This window comes from Etheostoma cragini, chromosome 1, assembly GCF_013103735.1.
Source record: "Etheostoma cragini isolate CJK2018 chromosome 1, CSU_Ecrag_1.0, whole genome shotgun sequence".
Taxonomy (NCBI): domain Eukaryota; kingdom Metazoa; phylum Chordata; class Actinopteri; order Perciformes; family Percidae; genus Etheostoma; species Etheostoma cragini.
In genome coordinates, this window is record NC_048407.1 from 25,000,430 (window position 1) to 25,022,036 (window position 21,607).

The window sequence follows — 21,607 nt, forward strand, 5'->3', positions numbered from 1 at the left end:
AACAGTTGTTATTTAACAATATCCAGTTTGTGGCCAATTTTAGATCCACACATTTTGGAGATAACATCTCACCTGCAGCCAAAATCCCACCTCTGATATTTCACAAGGGCTGGTGAAAACAAACAAAAATGTACTTTATATTCAGCAAGGGCAGTTCAACATCACCACAGCCTCAAAAATTGGGATACAGGGTCTATTGGATTGGATTGCAATAGACTCAAATGTGTACCTGATAAACTACGTTGTATTACAGAACCAACTCCTGTCCCTGACAGACCACAGAAGCACTTTGTTATCAACACAAAAAGTATTGCCTCCCTTGATGTTGAAACTTCCCTGTAATACAGAATGATGAACACTCAGCATCCCTCAGCTTCCCTCAGTCTCTCATAAGTTGAGCAATTAACAATGCATTACATGTGTTAGGGTTTTATTTATGACTAACGAGCAGTTAACAAATCATGATTTCCTCCATGACTGAGTGTAATGTCGGGTCTCGGTGGAAATTCAACTGAGTTACAGCAACTTGACAGCTGTATTTCATAACAACCCGGCCACGCAAGGCACAATAACACTGATTTAGGTCCCTGTCTAAACCAGCCAACCCACACACCGCAGCGCTGTATCACTTTATCACACCCTGTATCCATCTCCCTCAACAAAACAAGCCGCAGAATAAGCACAATACGAGTTAAGTGGTGCTAAAGTTAAAGAGATGTTGATTTGTTGTCTGGCTGGCAGTTTTGTGCCGAGGGAAGTAATAATGAAAACAACAGGAATGAGAAATTTAAGGACGAGATAGGGACAGAAACACAGAGAGACAGGAAATAAATAAAGTTTTTCAAAAGCACAGAGAGAGACAATACTCTCTTTTTTAATACTGTGAAGCACAAAGACAAAATAACAAAGAAAAAGCAAAAAAGCCAAAAGAGCCAAAAGACAGAGAGTAGAGAAGGTAAGAGGCAAGCAGAGAATGCAAATGAGAGAGGAGAGTGTTAGGGAAATGATTGTCGCTATTACAATTATCATTAGCATGTGTTGTTGGCAATAAGTCATCTCATCATGGTGGATCTTATATTCATGCTAATTGTGGAGGATGTCGTGTTTCAGCATGCAGGGGGGCTCTCTGCTACAAGAACACTCATGGTTAGCTCCACTAAATGGCTGAAAGACTCAAGAGAGGATACACACTCTCCTGCTCATAGTTACAAATTGTGTATTTCCAGGCATCTAAAGACTTGGTCTGTAGGTTGACTGCAAATTAGCTCAAAAGCTGCAAGTATTCTCGGCATAACTGCTTGTCGGACGGTCAAATACTGTAGCTTCGGAAATCCCCTACCCCCACTCCTTTTGGACAGATTTCCATAAGCGGCCATTCAACATTCACACCCACTAGTGATGGGCACTCTGTGTGGAGGTGAGAAAGTAAGCCAAGGCTTGAAATTCTCTCTCTAGCACTTTTTTTTTCACTTCTGATGCAAACATTTCTCTTGTTTCAGGTGAATGAAGTGCAACACAACAGTATGACTGCCTTCCAGGAGAGGGTCTGAAAATATACGTGGTAATCCCTGGATTTAAATGATATTGCATCTGCCCCCTCTCTATGAGGGCCTACTTTCCACCCTGCCTTGGGGACAGCTAATGCCATGCTAGTGTTCTGGTTCTACAGCTGTATGCAATGTTGAACAGCTATACCTCCCTGAATATCTGTTGTGTCTGTGCCAAGGTTATAATTGTTCCACATCCTATTTACTAAGCCATGTTTATGGTTTATGCTTGCTGTAGTGACCCACCGCGGTGCACAAGTCACAAATGATGTCATCATGTATTTTGGGTACTATTGTCTGAAACTAGCCCCATATGGGATAAACGGTTGGGATTGGCCCGACCAGAACCTGGCTGGCAGGAAATCTGTTTGAAAGGCAAATTATTACTGTAATTTGAGTCTCTCTTTGTCTTTTTTGGCCACTTTAAGTACCTCTGTAACAGCCAAAATACACACGCTTCAAAATCCAATCTTGTCTTGTCTGTCCATGCGGTGTTGCACTGTCAGTGTCATCTTTTTGTGCTACAATTTTATCAGTTGGAAATTTGTTTTTCACTGAGGGAGAAAATGGACCTGTGGTGTGAAACCATGGTAAAAGTGTCAATTGCTCAAGTCTCATGGTTCTGTACCAAGGGTATGTGCATGTAGATCTGAAAAATATGTGTGCAGCGTAAATTTTACGTGCACTGTGCATATGCATTTGGTACTTAAAGCCCTGGATGATGGTGTTACTTAGTCTATATGGATTCAAATTTTGATTTATTTTGCTTGTTTTCCTTTTAAAGTGGCATAAAGGGGCAACAATGCTGTATAGCCTAGTGATTAAAACATACTGTGCTGACAAAATAATAGTTGATTATTTGTTTTTTTAATTATGGTGTCAGAAGTGTACATTTTCCTGATAATCTTCCCAAATCAGTCAGTTCTTTCAGTTGAGCCATTTTAGCCAGGATAGCATGTCTGTTTTCAATAATCCTTTCAGGACCACACATCTATTCTCTGTCTTTGTTGTGGCCCATTCAGACCAAAATGAGCAGGGTGTTGCGTCTGTGTGGGAGTTTAACTGAAGCGGCCAATTTGAATGATGTCCTGTTGTGTTCTTTAACCCCCCAAATGAAGTGCAAGTAGACTGTTACATGATTGGCCAACGCAGAGTGACACAGGGTTGAGTAAAGTCGGTCTCAACTTTTGTTTTTTTGCATGTCCCTCCTGCGGCAAACCCCGCCACAGACAGAATGCACTACCCCCTTTCAAAATGAATGGAAAGACCTTTGTTTTTGCTGCACCTTCTGACGGCCAAAGAAGGCAATGCGAATGCCCACTTAGACCAGCAATTAGTTACTTGACAGCAACTTGGCTAAATAAAAGGCCAAATGTTTGTAAGTATACTGTACAGTTTCCTTTGTTATAAAGAAATCATTGATTAACACTCTTGACCTGTAAAGTATAAATTCTAAAATCAGTGTGTGTTTTTCGAAAAACACTGTGCCTGAATCTTAGTTATCTACTTCTTTTCACCCCTGAAAGGAAGCAGGGCTCCGTGACAGGAAAGTACTTTGCCTTAAGCTAACATTGTATACACACATCCACATTACTGTACATTTGCAGTAGGGCTGCACGATTATGGCAAAAATGATATTCACGATTATTTTGATCAATATTGAGATCACGATTAATTATCACTACTATTTGTTGATTTTAACCCAAACAAATTCTATAGTCATATAGTATTTATAACTGCTTTCACATCCTCATTATGTTAAATTCTTCTGTCTTAAGTTGTATGTTGTGTATACATATTTAAATGAAAATTAGCTATCTGAAATAATTAGACTACAATGTATTTTTTCTGAGAAAGCTCCTTCACTTGTTTTCAACAACAACTGATTAAAAGAGCTAGGGAGAGAGAGGGAGTGTGATGGACGTATGCTACTCACAGAGTGACGGCTGACTCATTATGAATGGGTCCAACACGGGTTGAATGGCGGGTAAGAGGAGTTAATCACGTCTTGTGTATGAAATGTCTGTATCGTCACTGCACTGCATTTTTATTAACTTTGATATTCCGGCCATGGGTCAGATCTCTTGCAGGTCCAACAGGCTCCGTCTCACACGATATTACTCTACATACTGAAGTTAGTTGCATTCAATTACTTATTCTGTGTTTTTTGCTTTGGCGGCCACGAAAGCAGAGTTACCAACGGAAACACTGGTATAAATACAGGTTTGCCTTTCATGCTTAACAATATACAGCTGTGTTAATAACAATTAAAACTGTGGACAAATGTAAAAGTGTGGACCGGCGGCCGCTGGGTCTCTCCGTGTTGCCGGGGAGTCGTGTGTGAGTGAATGGGGGCGGGGCTGCGCGTAGACTAAGAGAAGAGAGCCAAACACAGGCACGGCTTTACAGAAGAAATGGGTCATGTATCGCAAAATTAAACCAACATTGCTTCGTTTGGGGAGAGGCAGCAGATGCGAGGATGTTAGGTTTACCAGTGAGACCTTGGAAAAATATTGCTTACGCCCCAGAGCCCTGTTAGCCCTGCTACTTGACTAGTAAACTGGTAAACCCTGTGACCGTATGACCGACTGCTATCTGTTGTTGAATTTTCCTCACATTACTCTGTCCACTGTGACTGTTTACATCTAGAAACTAACCTGCGCGGTGCAGGGAACAACTCTGACTGGCACATAATCCGACAGTGGTTTATAGAGTGGTAGATGGGTTTTGCAAAAAAAACATTTCTATGAAATGAACAATTTTAAATATCGCTCGATCAAGCAAATTTGATCGTGGGAAGCCAAAATCGTGATTGTGATTAAAAGTGTGATTGTGCAGCCATAATTTGCAGGGTGCATAATTTACTTTCTGTACTCTAAGGCAGTGCTGTATGTAAAAACTGTTTGGAAACTTACTAATTTCAGCATTTTTGTTTAAGAGCTGAAAGTTCAGAAAGTAGTTTGCCCTGTACAATCTCCCCGAGCGATCAACAGAGCATACCTGAAATGTTGAATTTTTAAGTAGAAGATACAGTAAATGCTGAAGTCATTCTCACCAAGAGAGCTCTGGATTTCACATTAGAGTATTAGCTTTTTAGCCTCCGGCTAAAGTTCATATTCATATTTCATATTCATTAATATTAATTGGACAAATGTAGACCAAAGGAACAGTACATACAAATTCTTGTATGTGGTGGTATTGAAATTTAATTACTGCAGCTTAGTAGTAGAATTTGTTTACTCTATTTGTTTGCCAAAACAGGAGACTACCTGATAGTGTGAGCGACATTTTAGTACCGTTAGCATGTAGCTACGTACATGCCACAATGTGAACACCACAGTGGCTTAAAAACAAAAACACTCAAGTCCTGCCTACCTGGAGCAGATGACCAATCACAGAAGGCTGGCTTTGAGTTGTGTAACAGTTACACAAGGTAACAAGGTAAAACAGCTGGCTCTGTCCAAAGGTTAAACAAATTTGGTTTACCATTACCTCTAAAACGGACTAATCAACACGTTATGTTTTTTTTATTATATCAATATAAAAAGCAAACTATAAAAAGGGCACATTGTGGTTTTTAAAGGGGGTTTCCAGGCTTGTACCAATTGGCCGAATATCAACGTCATCAAGGGATGATCAACAATTTAAAGTACTTTCAGGACTAAGATGTTGAATCTGCACCCTACTGTAAATCACGAGTGAAGCCGTTATGTTTCTATGGATCTGACATCCCTCGTTGATATTAAAGAAAAGACTTGATTCAAAACTTGATTGATCAATTTTGAACGATTGTAATTGCAAAACAAACAAAAAAATGAACCAATTTTTGGAATTCTATAAATAGATTTTGAGTCCGTTGAGCTTGAATTGATTCATGAATGTAAATAGATTTTTTTGCACACCCCTAATAATAATGTTGGAACATGATGCTGTGATATTGTCACACCAAGGACGGTTTTTATGTTTATACACGTAATGTATTGATTGCAGAAGACTTAAAGGTTTGATTATTTCAAAGCTCCACGTCCCTGTTAAGTTGTGATCCTAATCATGTGTTCTGATGTAAAACTATGGTTTGTAAAATGATTGCTGCTTAGGATTTTGTCAAACATTCAGATGACTTTAAGAAAGAAACACTTAAAATCCCTAATATATTTATATATAAAACAGGAGCATGGAATAAATCAACAAATGTACTTGCACAGCTGAATATATTCAGTGTAGCAAGATTGCATACAATCTTCGTTAAAATCTCAGTCGCCACAATGGCCTCAAAGTTTAAGAAATAACTCACTGTACATTGTGGAGAGCTCTTCATTGAACGACAAGACTGTCAGTATGGGGGACACCAACAGCTGTAGAGCCTCGGTAGCATTCCTTCACCAGGCCACTCAATCTTCTCTGCCTAAAGTTTGGAGTCTCATGATGTGAGCAATCAGTCAAGCTTGAGTCTGCAAACCAGACAGGAAGAGTTGAGATTTACATGGAAATTTCCACTACAATTAGCAAGAGTACCATTTTAAGACAGGCATTTCATGCCATTCTACACATAGCATGATTCCTTTTTGTTGTCAGAAACACAAAGAGTTTTTATGATTGAAATGATTCTTGAGATAGTCAAAAAAGGATGTGACAGTTGTACAAAGATACGGGATGCACACTCCCACATGATTATTTGCAATATTACCAACTTGTTTTGGAAATATATTTTTTCCTTATAGATGTAATGTTTCAATGTGCACTGATTAAAGTGAATTTGACTGGGAAAACAGTTCTTATATAGGGTTGGACATCAAGAACCGATTCCTACTTGGAATCGTTTCAAAAATTATGATTCCAGTACAATTGTTTCTTTACTGGAATCGTTTATAGGATTTCATTACAAATCCAATCATTGCTTCCCAATTTAATATGCGCAAGATTTGGTTTCCGAAGTGCCCGGGCGCTTGTTAAATCAAAGTAAACCATAGGATCAAAATAAAGCTGTCCTCTATAAAAATAGATATTCGACCCGTTTCAACTCCACCCCTCAAAGAATCGGAATCAAGAATCAATAACAACCGGAATCAAAAGGAAGAATTGGAATTGGAATCCAAACGATGCCAACCCTATTCTTACATTACATAATAATAAAAGGAAAGGAAACTGTTACTTTGTCTAATAGTATTTTAAATTGAGAGTTATTGTAGATAACATATTGCAATAATAATAATATCAAAATCTTACAGTGAGTTATTATGGAAACTCAACTTGTGAAATATTGTGTTTTTACTTTGGCGAGGTCATCATCCAAAAAGCAAACTAGATTAATGATTTTGTCCATGTTGAGATTAGTTGCTTCATGTTTATTTATTGAAAACTTCGCATTTTTTAGCTTTTTATCCAAAATGTGTGTTTAAATAACTGCCATGCAGATTCCAAACAGACAGCTTTGTCAAAGCAGTTTGGTCTGTAGAGTTCCGCTACAAACGTGCATACACGTATTGTTTTTAATCACAAACACTGTCGGTCAGTTAAGGCGCTCGATTGACATAGTGCACGGACCAAAGCTTTGTGACCAGCATCTAATGACTAGCAAGCACTTTCTTACCGCTGCTGCAGTACAGCATCTTCCTTGAACATATGCTCCTGAGGCAAGCACCCGGCTATCTCAATTTGAGGCACTAATTGCCGTCTCAAACCTTTTCTCCTAGTCCTCCATCCATGCCCAGCGTCATTTGTTTTTGACTCCTTTTTCAACTAAATCTGTATCTACATGCTTGATAAACTTTGCTTCAAGTTTTTTAACCACATTACCACAGAGACAACACCACACTAATGCTTTTCGGCTAAGAACCGTCCAACTTTTCATCTGATTTGCTAGGACTCGTTTCATTGGTAGGTGAAAGTAAGATGATTGGTTAACCCCAGCGAATCAAAAAACAATTTCCATGTGGACTATTTAATTTATTTATTTTTATAAAATAGTCACACGCCGGAAATTCCGCACCAGGCCGGAGTACTTTAGTAAGCACTGGAAAGAGCTAATATCAATCACTGTCATTCATTTTGTTTAGCAGAACAACGTGTTCTTTTTATTCTTTTCTATGAATAATGGACAAACTTTCATATTTGTTTTTGTTGACTCCATGCAGGATTTCCCATCATGTGTTGTGTAACCACTGGTCTATGGTGGTCTTGAATCATGTTATGTTAAGACACGACAGCAGAGAGAAGAAAATATGCATTGAGTAAGATATCTCAATAAATGGAATCTTCACACGCTTGACTTATTGACCCTAAATACGGAGGCTTCCTGGGGTTCTGTTCAGCAGCATTTTAATGTAAAATGTCTTTGGCAAAGACGGTTACCATGTACCACCTGTTTATATTCTCTTACTGAACAACTTTACAGTGTGGGTTCAGATATTAACAGTAGGGGAGAGAAATTAGTAGGACTAAGTGTTAGAAATGAAAAGAAGCGTGGGCAGGTGCTAGTACGGAAATAGGCATGTGCTGTTTGTTTGCACACATGATGTATGGTTACATTGAAATGTATGATCAGTGTGTGAGTGGGCAGTTGGCACGTCTCCCTCCTTAAGAGAGTTGGAACAAAAAAGCAAACTTAAACTACAGCAACAAGTCTCCATGTCCCATGTTAGAGAGAGTCCTGTAGTGCAATCATACCTCTGATTACAACCAGCAAGATTATGCTGATGGGAGAACTGCAGAGAAACCATCTCTGTAATCTCTGACACACTGTGGCACATTTAGAAAGTCCCACTGACACACCTGTAGGCAAGCAAATCCCTATCCCAATGATATGCACGCACAGCTGGTTTGTGTGCTCTGAATGTGTGTGCGTATGACTATGTCTGTGTGGGTGCAGAAACTCATCACTTTACAAACTCAAAATTACATCTCCTGAGGTCTGTGAAATGTCTGTGTACTCCCTCTCATTGTGTGTAGGCTTGCATGTCTGTGTGTAGCTGGTTGAAAATTACTGTACTCTTCCTTGTTGTTTGTGACTATAAATTTTGAGGGCCCAGGGGTTATATGGATGCAACCAAGACACGCCCTCGTATAACACTGGCTTAATGTAAGCCAGAAAGTAATTGTGAGACTAAAGACCCCCTCCAATTCTCATTTCTTCTCCAATCTAACTGCAATCAAGCAAATCTCAGATGGCAGTGGACGCGTGGGCGCCAGTAAATACGGCACTCCTTCTAATTAAGTCTTCAGGTTCCCCAACTTTATTGTGTTCGGACTGCACAGTGCCAGCAGTAATAATTAAAGCCAAGCCCTCTCCTGTGGATGTATTTTATTCCCAGATTTAATTACCTTTATTAATCAGAGGAAAAATGCAGATAAAAATCTTAAGGAGAATTGATCTGCGGTGCAGCCTACTTATTTGTTTTTAGCTCACAGCTCCAGTGATATTGTGTTGGGCTTTTGGTTGCATATAAGTGGATGTGATGATGATAAATTATGAGATATTTCCAAAAGATAAAACATCACACTGGCACTAATTCACAGCTGGGGAACTTATATTATAACATCTAAATGAGAGCAGGGGTACAGCCATTTAGCTGCTGGTGTTGCTGTTGAGGGACTACTTAGTGGCCTTTTCCCATCAATTACTTTTATTCCCTTTGAGAAAAAAGCACAGCAATGACAACAAACAAGTCCACAATACCTGCAAAAGAACAGATAAGCCATAACAGTGGACTATGTTTGAACAGGGTGCATAAAAGGAGCAGAGAGGCTGGGACAACGGTAGTGTGGGCTTCTATTTGAAGGAGCCTCAGAGCTTTGAATATCTCTTTTTCCTCTCTCCTCGCAGAACAAACAGGACCACACAGCACACATCCAAGCAAGTTTTAAAGTATTTTAGGATTTAGGCCTTTTTGGTTCATCTTTTTTATGCAGCTCCAACTGCCAACAATTTCTAGAAATACGAACAGCAAAGAAAGAAAGAGAGAAAAGTGTGACCCCCCCACTCTTTTTGTCAGTCAAACATCGGGAGAAAAAGCTTAGCAGCCTGTCAAATGTTGTTAATTACTACCCACATCTCTAGTTCTCCAATCCTTCTGGCAGACTGACAGTAGGCCAGACTAGGAGGAAAAACATGTTCTGAAATACAATAAGGAGTTTGCAGTCTATTTATATTAAACTCACAATGAAATGGAAAACAAATGTGTAAAGGTACAATATGTAACATTTCTGCATTAAAATGTCTAACAACTATACCTATGTTTTATATGTTGTTGAGATGTGTACTGATGCTGAAAACATCCAAAATGTGACACTGACGTGCATTTTATTATGTGGGGGAAACTGCAGCTATTTTATCAGATTGACGTAAATAAACTAAAACTAAATTTAACGTGGCTAAAACTAATGGATAAACCCATCCATGAACAGATATATTTTAATCGGCAATTGTTTTAAACAATGCAAACTACAACTCCCATAATTCTACTTCATAGTCATCAAAAGGCAGTGTTTACAGCCACTGTGTTGATTGTGAAACCCCTAGCGGCAGAAAATTACATATAGCTTCTCATCAAACTCTGTGAGAAAAAATTTAAGAGCTAATAAGACTCTTAGTGCTACAACAAAATAAACAATCTGGCAAAAGCTTGCGTAGATCTGCTCTGTATGCGAAAGGCTAATTAGTAAATGAGGGGCAGCTGTGTAGGCAAGTGGCGGATAATGAGGGCATTAAAAGAGGATCAACAAGGACACACACACACACACACACACACACACACACACACACACACACACACACACACACACACACACACACACACACACACACACACACACACACACACACACGTCTCACTATGGACCATTTTAGCCTTTAAATGAGGTGTCCCCCTGCATTCTATGTGGGATTTCTAGCTTTCTCTACTAATGAAAAGTAGAAGACGGGTAGCTCACTGTACTGTGGTACTGGGATGTACAGATAAACATTAGTCTTGCATTGCCAGACCTACCGTCACAGCGCCGCAAAGGAAGTTCTGGCAAGTCAACACAGAATTCTGGGATGGAAGAAAAAAGGGCTGTGGTTTACTGGCATTTCTTCAAACCAATCACAACCGCCTTGGGCGGCGATGAACGCAATAACGGAGGCCCTGCAAAATAGCCTCGGGAAGGAACTTGTTTTGGTGGAGTATGTGCTCGCTCAAAAGTTTGTTGTGCATCAGAAAACCTTAGATTGGACTGCATTGATGCAGTGACAGACAGTATTTGTTTATTGCCTACTACTGTTACTTGTTACTTGTAGATTTTCTGGTTGTTGCTTTTTTGTTTCTGGCTTTTGCCTGTTGTCTTCTGTGTTCTGACTCAGCTACTTTCAGGAAGTGTCTTTTTTAAGAGCATATACAACAAAATGGGGAGTTCATATACACTGACCAAAATTATAAACGCTACACTTGTTTTTGCCCCCATTAATCATGAGCTGAACTCTAACATCTAAGATTTTTTCAATGTACACAAAAGGGATACTTCTCTCAAATATTCTAGACAAATCTGTCTAAATTTGTGTAAGTGAGCACTTCTCCTTTGCCGAGAAAATTCATCCACCTCACAGCTGTGTCATATGAAGATGCTGATTTCAATCAGGAGAGACATGCTTGCAGAAATGCAAATAAGATTTATTTTACGGCTCAAAGAAAATGTACAAAGTCTTTGGCGATTACACTCCATCGCTATACAAATATTTCGTATACGTATATAGGTGTAGAGAACCATCAGAACCCCTCTAGACACCTGTGATGGCAACGAAGGAGCCTGAAGACCTGACCGAAGGAGGCTCCAGGCTGGTCAGCTGGAGTAGATTACTGGAGGTAGAAGGGGAGGTGGCGGGTTGCACTCTTTGCCTGCAACGACAGCTGATAGCAAAGAGAGATACGATTATTTAAAGCAGGGTCGTGACTCTGTGATTGGCCCTTGCCATTTGTGTTCGATTCTGATTGGTTTAGCAGGAAGGTGAATGCCTCCAACAGCTGATTTGACTTAGGTCGAGCATTGATTAAGAGTGAGGCCTTCCTCAAAGGATTTACGCTGAGATACATTTCAATCGGGAGAGATGGTTGCAGATATGCAACAATTTTACATGCTTGATAAAATATACATTTATTAGGATAACAGCTGAATTGATTTAGGAGTGCATCGATTAATAGTTAGGTCTTCCTGAAAGAATTTATGCTGAGCTACGTTAGACAGCATGATTATTGCACAGGTGTGCCCTGGGCTGGCCACAATAAAAGGCCACTCTAAAATGTGCAGTTTTATCACACAGTACACTCATTGCAGTAACTCTGAGGACCCCCTAGGGGTCCCAGACCCCCTATTGAAGATCTTTGGCTTAAATACAGTGTAATAACCATCCATGTTGCAGTACCGAGACAGTGTTAAAGAAAACTAAAACAATGGGATTAGGCTACCTGATAGATAACCTTCCTTTAAAGTGAACAGTAATTGTACTGCTTCATGCATGTATGACCTACAATGTATAAAATCTAAACCTACGGGGACGAAAAAGAAGCAGAAAGAGAGAAGAGTAAGAAGACGGCCAACTGTAGTTTCATAAGCCATTGGTCTCTTGTCATATGTTGTCCAGAGAGACTGGAAGGACTTATGACTGAGAATGAAAAAGTATAGTTGTTAACTACGGAGAGGTGAAAGACTGACTCAGCATGAAATACTGTACATCCTATAAGAAACTTGTGCAAACATGCAAGACATACCAGAGTGAAAAATTCAAACAGTTTTTGTTTTTACTTCTATTTCTGTGCACACATCAGGTGCATACTTTTGATCATTTGCATATGTATGAATGTGCACATGTAAGTGTATGCTTGTACATGTGTGTCAGTGTGTTACATGCATGAATATGATAACTAATTGAAGCCACAGTGCATTTTACAGGCAGAAACCACTATATTCCAATGTCAAATCTGCAGAGAGACCAGAATCAGGCCAAACCCAGGATGAGCTGATGGCTTATTAATGCACAGGGACCCGGTATGTACCCGACACATTCAGATTGTGCATTTAGCTTTTTTGCCCCATTACGGGTGATATTAAGTCAGAGGGTGCAGGGCCCATTTCCAAAGAGCTGGCCTGTAATGAGAGATCAGAGGCGAGGTTTTATCATAGGCAATAAAACACGAGAACTGTGTGTCTGTTAATAAGACCCCGAGAGGATTGAGAAGGGGGGTGAAAGGCGTGGGATCCTACGATCAAAGACATGTCTGCCTGGAGAGGAAAGGAGCAAAGAGGAGAGGAGCAAAGAAGAGAGGAGTAAGGAGGGGAGGAGAGGAGAGACAGATAAAGGGCAGTGGAATGAATTTAAGCTGGATACACAGGGAAAAATCAGGGAAAAAACGATATTGTCTTTTTCCCAGTTGTTCCTATTTAAGTGTTTTATTCTTTCTATCAGCTTCTCTTTTCTGTTATGGCAGTATAGTGGTCTTTGCTCAGCTTAATAAGTGATGCCTCGGTTTACATTATTGTCTGTTGTTATTGTTAATCTTGCATAGTCCATTTAGGTTTCTTTTTCATAATCAAGAAGCTAAGAACTAAACTTATAATTTTTCACACAGTGCTGTCTTTACACCTTGCATTAGAGTGTGGCTTGTATCTGAACTGTGTCTAAATATACCAAATTAGATTACATTTGCATCTGACATTAAAAATGGATGTATCTGCATTATAGATGAGATTTCCTTCAATTTACACAAAGCAAAATGTGATTGTCTTTCAAACTGACCATAACCTCTCATGTGTTACTTTATTATATATATGAAATTTTATATAATTAAATTGTATTTATTTTATACAGTAGTCTGTATGTTACAATAGATGCAATCTTTTGTAACATACTACAGCTACATTTATTACCAAAAACTACACCGCTTTGACACCAAAACCTGAGCATTCTTCGGTTGTATCAGATTATGCACATTAGGGGTTGAACGGTACACAGATGTCACGGCTCGGTTCGATTCAGACATCATGGCTTGGTACAACTTTGGTACAATGGAGGGAAAAGCAAAACCAAAACGCAGAAGCCAATTTGTTATTGTTTATGTCTCAGGCTGTACCACCCAGTGTCATTGTTGTGAGTAGATGTAGTATTCGTAGTTGTGAGCAAGCGGAAAAACACTCAATGTGAGTCCAAGATGACATTTATAAGATGGGTTGTTTGTTAACCCCAAGTAAGGACGACGACGAAAAATAGTGATACAGAATTTTGAGGCAACCAAACAAAACACTTGACTTTAGTTAAAAAGATTACATTATAAAAAACATACACGGTTTCCTATTGACAAGTCCTTACTAAGGACATCCAACGGACTTCCGCCAGACTCCCTCAGGTTTTCCTCATGCTCTCTGTCACAGGAAACGCAACTGCCAGACTATATAGGCCTGAAGCCCGCCCCTCAAATTGGAACATACCAACTCTGGGTGGCTCAGGTGACTGGACCGTTTAAATACAGCCAAAAAGAATATATCTATTAAACATTAACAATTAGAGGAATGGCTAGGTTAACAGGCAATTTAAATATTGTGATCATTAACAGAACGTATGAACTCGATAAATAAAAATACATAGCCAACGTGACGGCAGCCATACAGACTCTCCCCTGAGCTAGCTGCAACAGCCTGAAGTGTGTGAAGTAAGATGTAACAGTAAATAATAAGTACCCCACATAATTTCCAGACTCCTTATGTAACTTGTAAACAAAATGCAGCATCTCTGTTCTATGCAAAGACACACTACACCACCGGATTAATGCAACGTTATCACAACATCTCCCAGCCAGAATGCTGCTTCCTGCCTGGCTAAAGCTATTATACTGAAGTTAGCCTAAAGAAATAAGGCGTCTGTCCCAGCTAATGTTAGGGTTCGGAGCTGCGATACTGGAAACGTAATATTAATCTACAACATCAGTCTTATCCAACACTCTTGCTTGTACTACTGTAATTGACTGGGAAACCGAAGTTATCCCAAACTTGCAATCTTAAAGAGGCTGGGGGGTCCTCTCTCTTGTGGGTCGCCACCACTAGCACTGCTATCTCTGACTCACAAAATGCATCCATAGGCGAAGCTCGGCTACATACAGCACATCAGTCAGAGTTTTGTCGAGGCTACAGATTAGGTGTCCCTGAATAACACGCGTATCTAACAGTTTCTGCACTACATTAATTCTGCATTACATTAATTTGAACGCAAGTTTTATTTATTTTTGTACCATGTATTCTCCGTCTAAATCATTACACCAAACCGTGGCACGCATACCGTTTCAGTTCAATACGAATACATGAACCGTTCCACCCCTAATGACCATGTACTAATTTATTTACATTTGAGATGTTCTTTACTTAACTCAAAGTAATACTAGTGTAAAATACAGTGGGGCATTAAAATAGTTAATTACTTGAAATTCTGTAACTATTAGCAGTACAATGCACATAAAGTTTGGAATGTAAATAGCTGTCAGTGTTTTACCAGATAGCAAAATATTTTACATTCAATGGCGTCATGCTGCATATTTTACTTAATTTCAACATGTAAACTGCAATTTATCTCTCATTTCAATTTTTTTTCAAACATTACATTCTCAATGTTACCTCCAGTTTTAAAAAATAAAAATATTATCGCAGCTGTATATATATACACACACACACACACACACACACACACACACACACACACACACACACACACACACACACACACACACACACACACACACACACACACACACACACACACACACACACACACACACACACACACACACACACACACACACACACACACACACACACACACACACACACACACACACACACACACACTGTATATAACATGGACACATAGGTCCCAAAAAATATGCAGTGCCATTTAAGTAAGTGGAAGCCCTGCAGAAGTCCTTTTTCATCTGTTGACATGGAGGTCAGAAATGAAAACATGGCTGTGGAGCAGCTGCACTTGATGTGACAGGAGCCTTTCCAATTTATTTTGATTGGCCCTGCTTTATGCAAGCCTTGGGTAAATTTCCCATGGGCAACTATGCAGTCTCACAAAGACTTGGAAATTCAGAACGATGCCTACAAGCACAAACTAGAAATGAATGCAATAGTATCATCAGAGCCGACATGTCTATTAACTTTCAGCCACTGCGTGTTTTTGTGGCCAACACAGATATCTTTGTTTTAAGCTGCTGATGTTATTTTAATCATAACATGTTTACAACAATAAAGCCTAGTATGCATGAGGTCTGTATGAAATCAAAAATCCACTAAAGGTCCAAAAATGAGGGGTAAAACATGTATAATTAATCATGTTTACTCCAGGAATATTGTATATACATATATACTGTGCTCACAGGTCAGGGCATGAGAATATTAGATCAGTCTCTAATAACCAAAACTTATAATGTTTAAATTATGTTTGTTTATCTCCAAATGTAGAAAATCTAGGCAGCTGTATGATAAAGGAATGTTTTTGTCTCAGGACTGTCTCCTTTTGTAGGTCGGAGCCACACTTTAGCCTACTTCCCAGAGAGAGACAGGCTGAATTAGGCTTCAGCATCTTTGTTTACCTTAAAGGTTCAGCAAAACGTAACGCATGAGTTTAAAATACACAAGGAAAACAGGAACTAAAGAGATTTGGAACGGCATCGCACAATAACACATCATGGTTAAACTGTACTGCTTGCCTAATTGACTCCTCAATTCAGTGTTCATTAAATGTTTCTGTGTGAGTCTCCCAAACCTTCTTCACGTACTGTATGTGCTGCTCCTGAGTTTTTTGTTAACATATGTTGTACATACTGTCATGAAGAATTTTCCAGGGCAACCAGATACATCTAGTGAAGTCTAACCAGTGTCAAGTAATGCTTTTCTCAACAGCTGACAGATTGGTACTGCTTGTAGATCTTACAAAATCTTCAGCAAAAGCTAATTCAAACTGTAACTTGGGGTAAATAATCAGACTGGATTTATAATTGACTAAAGGCCATGTTGTATACACTGAGCGGAGGTGTGGACCTCAATATGATGATGATCCTCATCTGCAGCCTCTGCTGTGAGTGCTGGCCATCACAGTTGGTCTTGTTGGACACCATCGACAATAATAAAGGCACACACTGTATCATCAGTATGAAATATGTACATAGACATAGTTTGAGAGTCCAAATTGTGGTTGACATGACAACCCTAATCACCACAATAATTAGCTACTTTTTTATGTTACAAACCCTTGCTTTTCTAACATGGATGTCCAATCAGTGAGAATTTGAAATCCATTAACACAGCTGACTCCTCTGCCCATGTTGAGCTGGAAGGCAAACTCTTTGCACTCCCTATCCTAAAAGTCCTTAATGAAGCAGGATTGATGGCACGCCAGCGGAAAACACAGCTCACCTCATCAGCAACCAGCCAGGGGAAGAACCGCTCTCCAATAAATAGTGCAGTGAACACACAATTAAGGGCCCACATATCACCGCTCCGTTATTACATCCTACCAATTAAGCATCAGGGGCAACCTCCTCATTTGTATCGCTTTACGCCTCTAATCAGTAATTTAGTAATGATGTGCTGAGTCTCAGCAGCAGACTCAATAAACCAGTGAGAGGGTGAAAGTGGCTGTCTGTCTACTTCATGTGCAGTAAAATTGTAAGGTAAAGAGTTTAGGCTGTTGCTGAGCCAATCATCTGGCCTTTTACATAAAGACAAAAATTTGAAAGTATGTGGAAGAAAATGCCTAAAACAACTGGTATTTTCTAATTATCTAAAACTTCTCTATTAACTCTAAAGAGCCATGAGCTTACAATACGTTTAACTGATGCTCTACTTATAAAAGGCCAGCAAAAGCAAAGATAATCTTCTTTAATACTGATGTGTCAAACGGCATGCCTTTTTTCATCAAGCCAAACTCAAGAGCCCTCAAGCTGTAAAATGAATGAAAGGTGAGAGGAAGCAAGAGAACATGCATTAATGATCTGTTTTTAGCACTATGTCTCAACCAAAGAGATGTGCATGTTATTCACTAAATACAAGCCTCTACAGCCACTTGAAGTTCCCATCGATGGACACGGACATGCCCAGCGTAGCTGCTCACACTGTTGTTCTTGTATAGTGTGGCTTCTGAATGTTTATGTTTGACTGCCATCTAGTGTGTGAGATGCGTAAGTGTACGGCTGATGCTCAGACTTGTAAGCAAAAGTGCAAGATTGTTAGAATAGCATAAAGACTTTGGAGGCTTCTTTGGCATTAAATGTGTTTTACAAACACATTTGTCATTTTGGTATTTTTTGAATTACCTATTGTACTTGTATTTTTACAACATAATTTTACTATAGTAGCAAAGAGGCAAGTGGATGCTAACCACCCAGCTCTTATGTACTACAATGTTTCTTAGAGATCGTTACCTCTGTTTGTGTGAGAAACATGAATATAATGTAGACACTTTTCACTAGTGATACCATAAGTGTGCCATACGCTTATGCTTCTCCTCAAAGCCTGAAATTCCTCCGGCTGTAGTGTCTGACAGTGATACATACTGTATATTTACTGTCTTGATACATCATTATTCCAAAGGGAATGATGGGAAATTCAGTAAGCTAATGCACCCTGTCATTGTGCTAGAATCATGCAGGACTTTGAAAACAATAATGTTTTCATAAACAAAATTTATAAAATTAATAAATAATGATCTGCTCACTGCAAAATCCAGATCCTAATCCTATTGAGTGCCTTTGGGATAAACTCTATTGCAGCCTTCCACAAATGTACCCTAAAGCAGTTGCACTGATTTAAAGTTTCTCTTCACTAACCCTGACGGCATTTAATAGTCTGGGATCGAGATGTAGAAGTTTTTGTGAGAAAACTTCAGGCATTTGAATGTTTCTCTCAGAGTGATATCATAGGCCATGATTATGACTTATGGAAAAGAATGCCACTCTGTACAGGACCCTTTGGGCACAGTGTGCAAAGTTGTCCTCTAGTCTAATGTCCCTTACTCTCACACAATTGCTGTAATAATTCCACTGCCTCTGATGGCTACATTTAGCATTGAATGCAACACATTGGGAAAATGAGACAGGGGGCTTAATGTTACCAGCTAAGCTAGCCTTTAGTAGCTGTGTGTCGTTGTTTTATGAGCCCAGGTAAGGTAGCAGCCATTTGTAACACTATACTTGTTAAAGTTCCTGGAAGATAAAAAAATATATGTATCCTTTGTATTATTTCCCATATTTCATTTTCACCTGCCTAACTCCTAAAGTTTATTTAGGTACTTCTTAAATATTGAGAAACTTTAACAAAGTGGATGCCTTTAATTTCCCAAAATCAAAAACATGCATTTTTAATCTGGCATGATTATATAATTTCAAATCAGTGAGTTCAACATTAGAGATTATAGTATATAAGTAAGGATCTCGTTTTTGCTGAGTACCCCGGGGGCATGTTCCCAGTATACCTGCTGAAACCTACGAGTGTTTTACCACGATAAAACCATAATTTCATAGGCTAATCTTGTCATCATCCATCCACTTTTTAGCAGACAGGGCTCACGGGAATACAACCAAGCATAGCCACCGACTGGCTACATGGATGAATAATCTGACAAGAATGGAAAAATATGTTCATTTGTAATAAAGTGCCAAAATGAGAGAACAACTTCACAACTGACTAAGCAGATGAAAACCACTAAGATGTATATGAATTCATGAATAATACATAAGGGCCAAATATCACGTCTTGAATCTTGCACATGATGGAAAGTTGAGCTAATGCTACCTTGTATTACAATACAAGCATATAGGTACTTTGCTTTGGTGATTTAAGACTGATCTGTTATTCCATTTTAACATGGAACCTATTTTAACGATCTAAGCACATGGCATTATGCACTTGGCGCAGTGCGTTCAGGCATGTACGAATTGCTATTGTGATGGCAGATTTGCACCGTAATATTTTATTTTTAATCTTTTGCATGTTTGAGTGCTGCTGTGAGTCCCTGTGTGTGTGTGGCTGTGTAACAAATAGGGATGCACCGATACCGTTTTTAAGATCAAGTACAAGTACTTACATTTGGGTACTTGCCAATACAGAGTACAGTGTGCAAGGGTGCAAGATAGGGCCCTCAGTCAGGGATAAGGAGTCTTTCGTCAGTATACTAAATTTCCCCATATAGGAAGGTAATACTGTTTACTCATTCACTGCCCCTCCTAAATTTACAGCATAGATTAGAGCCATTGTTATGACATCTGTTTTGCTCTGTTTTGTGCCTTCCCACTGTAATAAATTCAACAACAAAATGTGCTGTATATTATACTAAAAAAAGAAAATTACAATAAAAGAATGTTATAAAGCCTAGGTAATTGTGTTGTGTGAATGAAAATTATGACGACACTCTTGCTACTATAGTAATCAATAGTATACGTTTAGTACAATAGGCACAGGCACACACAGTCATGATTGTCCATTTCTTTGCGTAGCTTCTTCCTCCATTATTTTTGTTTATTACTCTTGCTACAACATTTCTGCCAAACTAATCAAGCATGGCTGCTAATTTCTGATTTGGCCTGGAACAACAGAATATCAAAAAAGGGTTGTCGCCAGGATATGGGCACTGCAGGAAAACCATTCTCACAGGGAGAAAATTATTTGGGGATGTTTTTTAAGCAGCAAGATAAAAAAAGTTGAGAGACAATAGACGTGCGTGCAAATAAAAGCGTACCAAATTAAGGTGCATGTCATTAACATTCTTCAAACCTTAATTTTCAATGTGTTTGACATTGTGCAAGCAGCAACAATGGATGTATCTGCCCCTATGACGGATAAGAAATTACTTTTAGGGACAGCTTGCATGCTGACCAGTAGTGCTGCAAAGCTATGAGATGTTACTCAGACACACAAACATATGCACTCATAGAAAAACAAGCCTTTGTGGACTGGTGCAGTTCTGCTGTGAGATTACAGCTCGCTCTAATCTGTGAAAAAAAAGTGTGGTCTTCTCACACGAGACAGACTGTAAACAAATTACCAAATGCTACAGTGTCACACAACATCAAACAGTAGACACGTCTCAGAGACCAAACAAACATCTAGAAATTATTCATGTGTTCTGTTCAATCAGGGATGTTTATTTTCTCTTGTCATCAGCCATTGTTGAAGTGATTATTAAGCAGGGATGGATGCTAGCGAGTGGTTAGCCTGAACAAACTAAAAGACTTACAGACTGGACAGAGATTTGTGGAAGGAGAGAGAGAGAGAGAAAACGAAAAGAAAAAAAGACGGTTGAGTGTGTTGGCTGATAATAAATGTAATCTGCATTTAAATGATATTAGGCTACGGTGTCTTGAGAAAGTTAACACACCCATGCTAAAGTTGATTAAAGAGAGGAATAAAAAAACACCTTTTGGAAATTGATCTTAATGCCTTATTGAAAAAATTGGAAAAACCAACCTTTTAAGGACACCAATTTTCTTTGTGAATGAATAATGTATTGGAAATAAATAACTGTTCTTCTTTAAAATACAGGGGGCACAAGTACTGTATGCACACGCCTGTGATAAATTAATTCCCATAGAGGCAGGTAAATCTTTATTTTCAAAGGCCAGTTATTTCTTGGAACCAGGATACTATGCATCCTGATAAAGTTTCCTTGGTCTTTGGAATTAAAATAACCCCCCATCATCACATACTCTTCACCATACATAAAGATAGGCATGAGGAACTTCTTTTTATAGGATCATCTCTCACTGCAAATCAAACCAGCTACTAAGCTAACAGAAATAACACCATGCCAATCTCTATGTAGGGTGAAGGTTATGTGATGATGTGGGGTTAGTTTAATTCCAAAGACCAAGGAAACTTTATCAGGATGCATAGTATCCTGGTTCCAAGAAATAACTGGCCTTTAAAAATAAACATCTGCTTGCTTCAATGGGAAATCAACAAAGGGGCGTGTATACTTACACTCACCGGCCACTTTATTAGGTACACCTGTCCAACTGCTCGTTAACACTTAATTTCTAAGCAGCCAATCA

At 39.1% G+C, this 21,607-nt stretch overlaps 1 long non-coding RNA gene across 1 annotated transcript; it reads right to left on the bottom strand.

Annotated features, from left to right (window-relative positions):
* Positions 1-9,863: 9,863 nt before the first annotated feature.
* LOC117946666 lies at positions 9,864-19,241 on the bottom strand. Its single transcript, XR_004657075.1, has 3 exons — positions 19,231-19,241; positions 10,635-10,637; positions 9,864-10,007 (listed from the first exon to the last, which is right to left on the bottom strand). It is a non-coding gene; the product is annotated as an uncharacterized LOC117946666 (long non-coding RNA).
* Between the last annotated feature and the right edge of the window lie 2,366 nt (positions 19,242-21,607).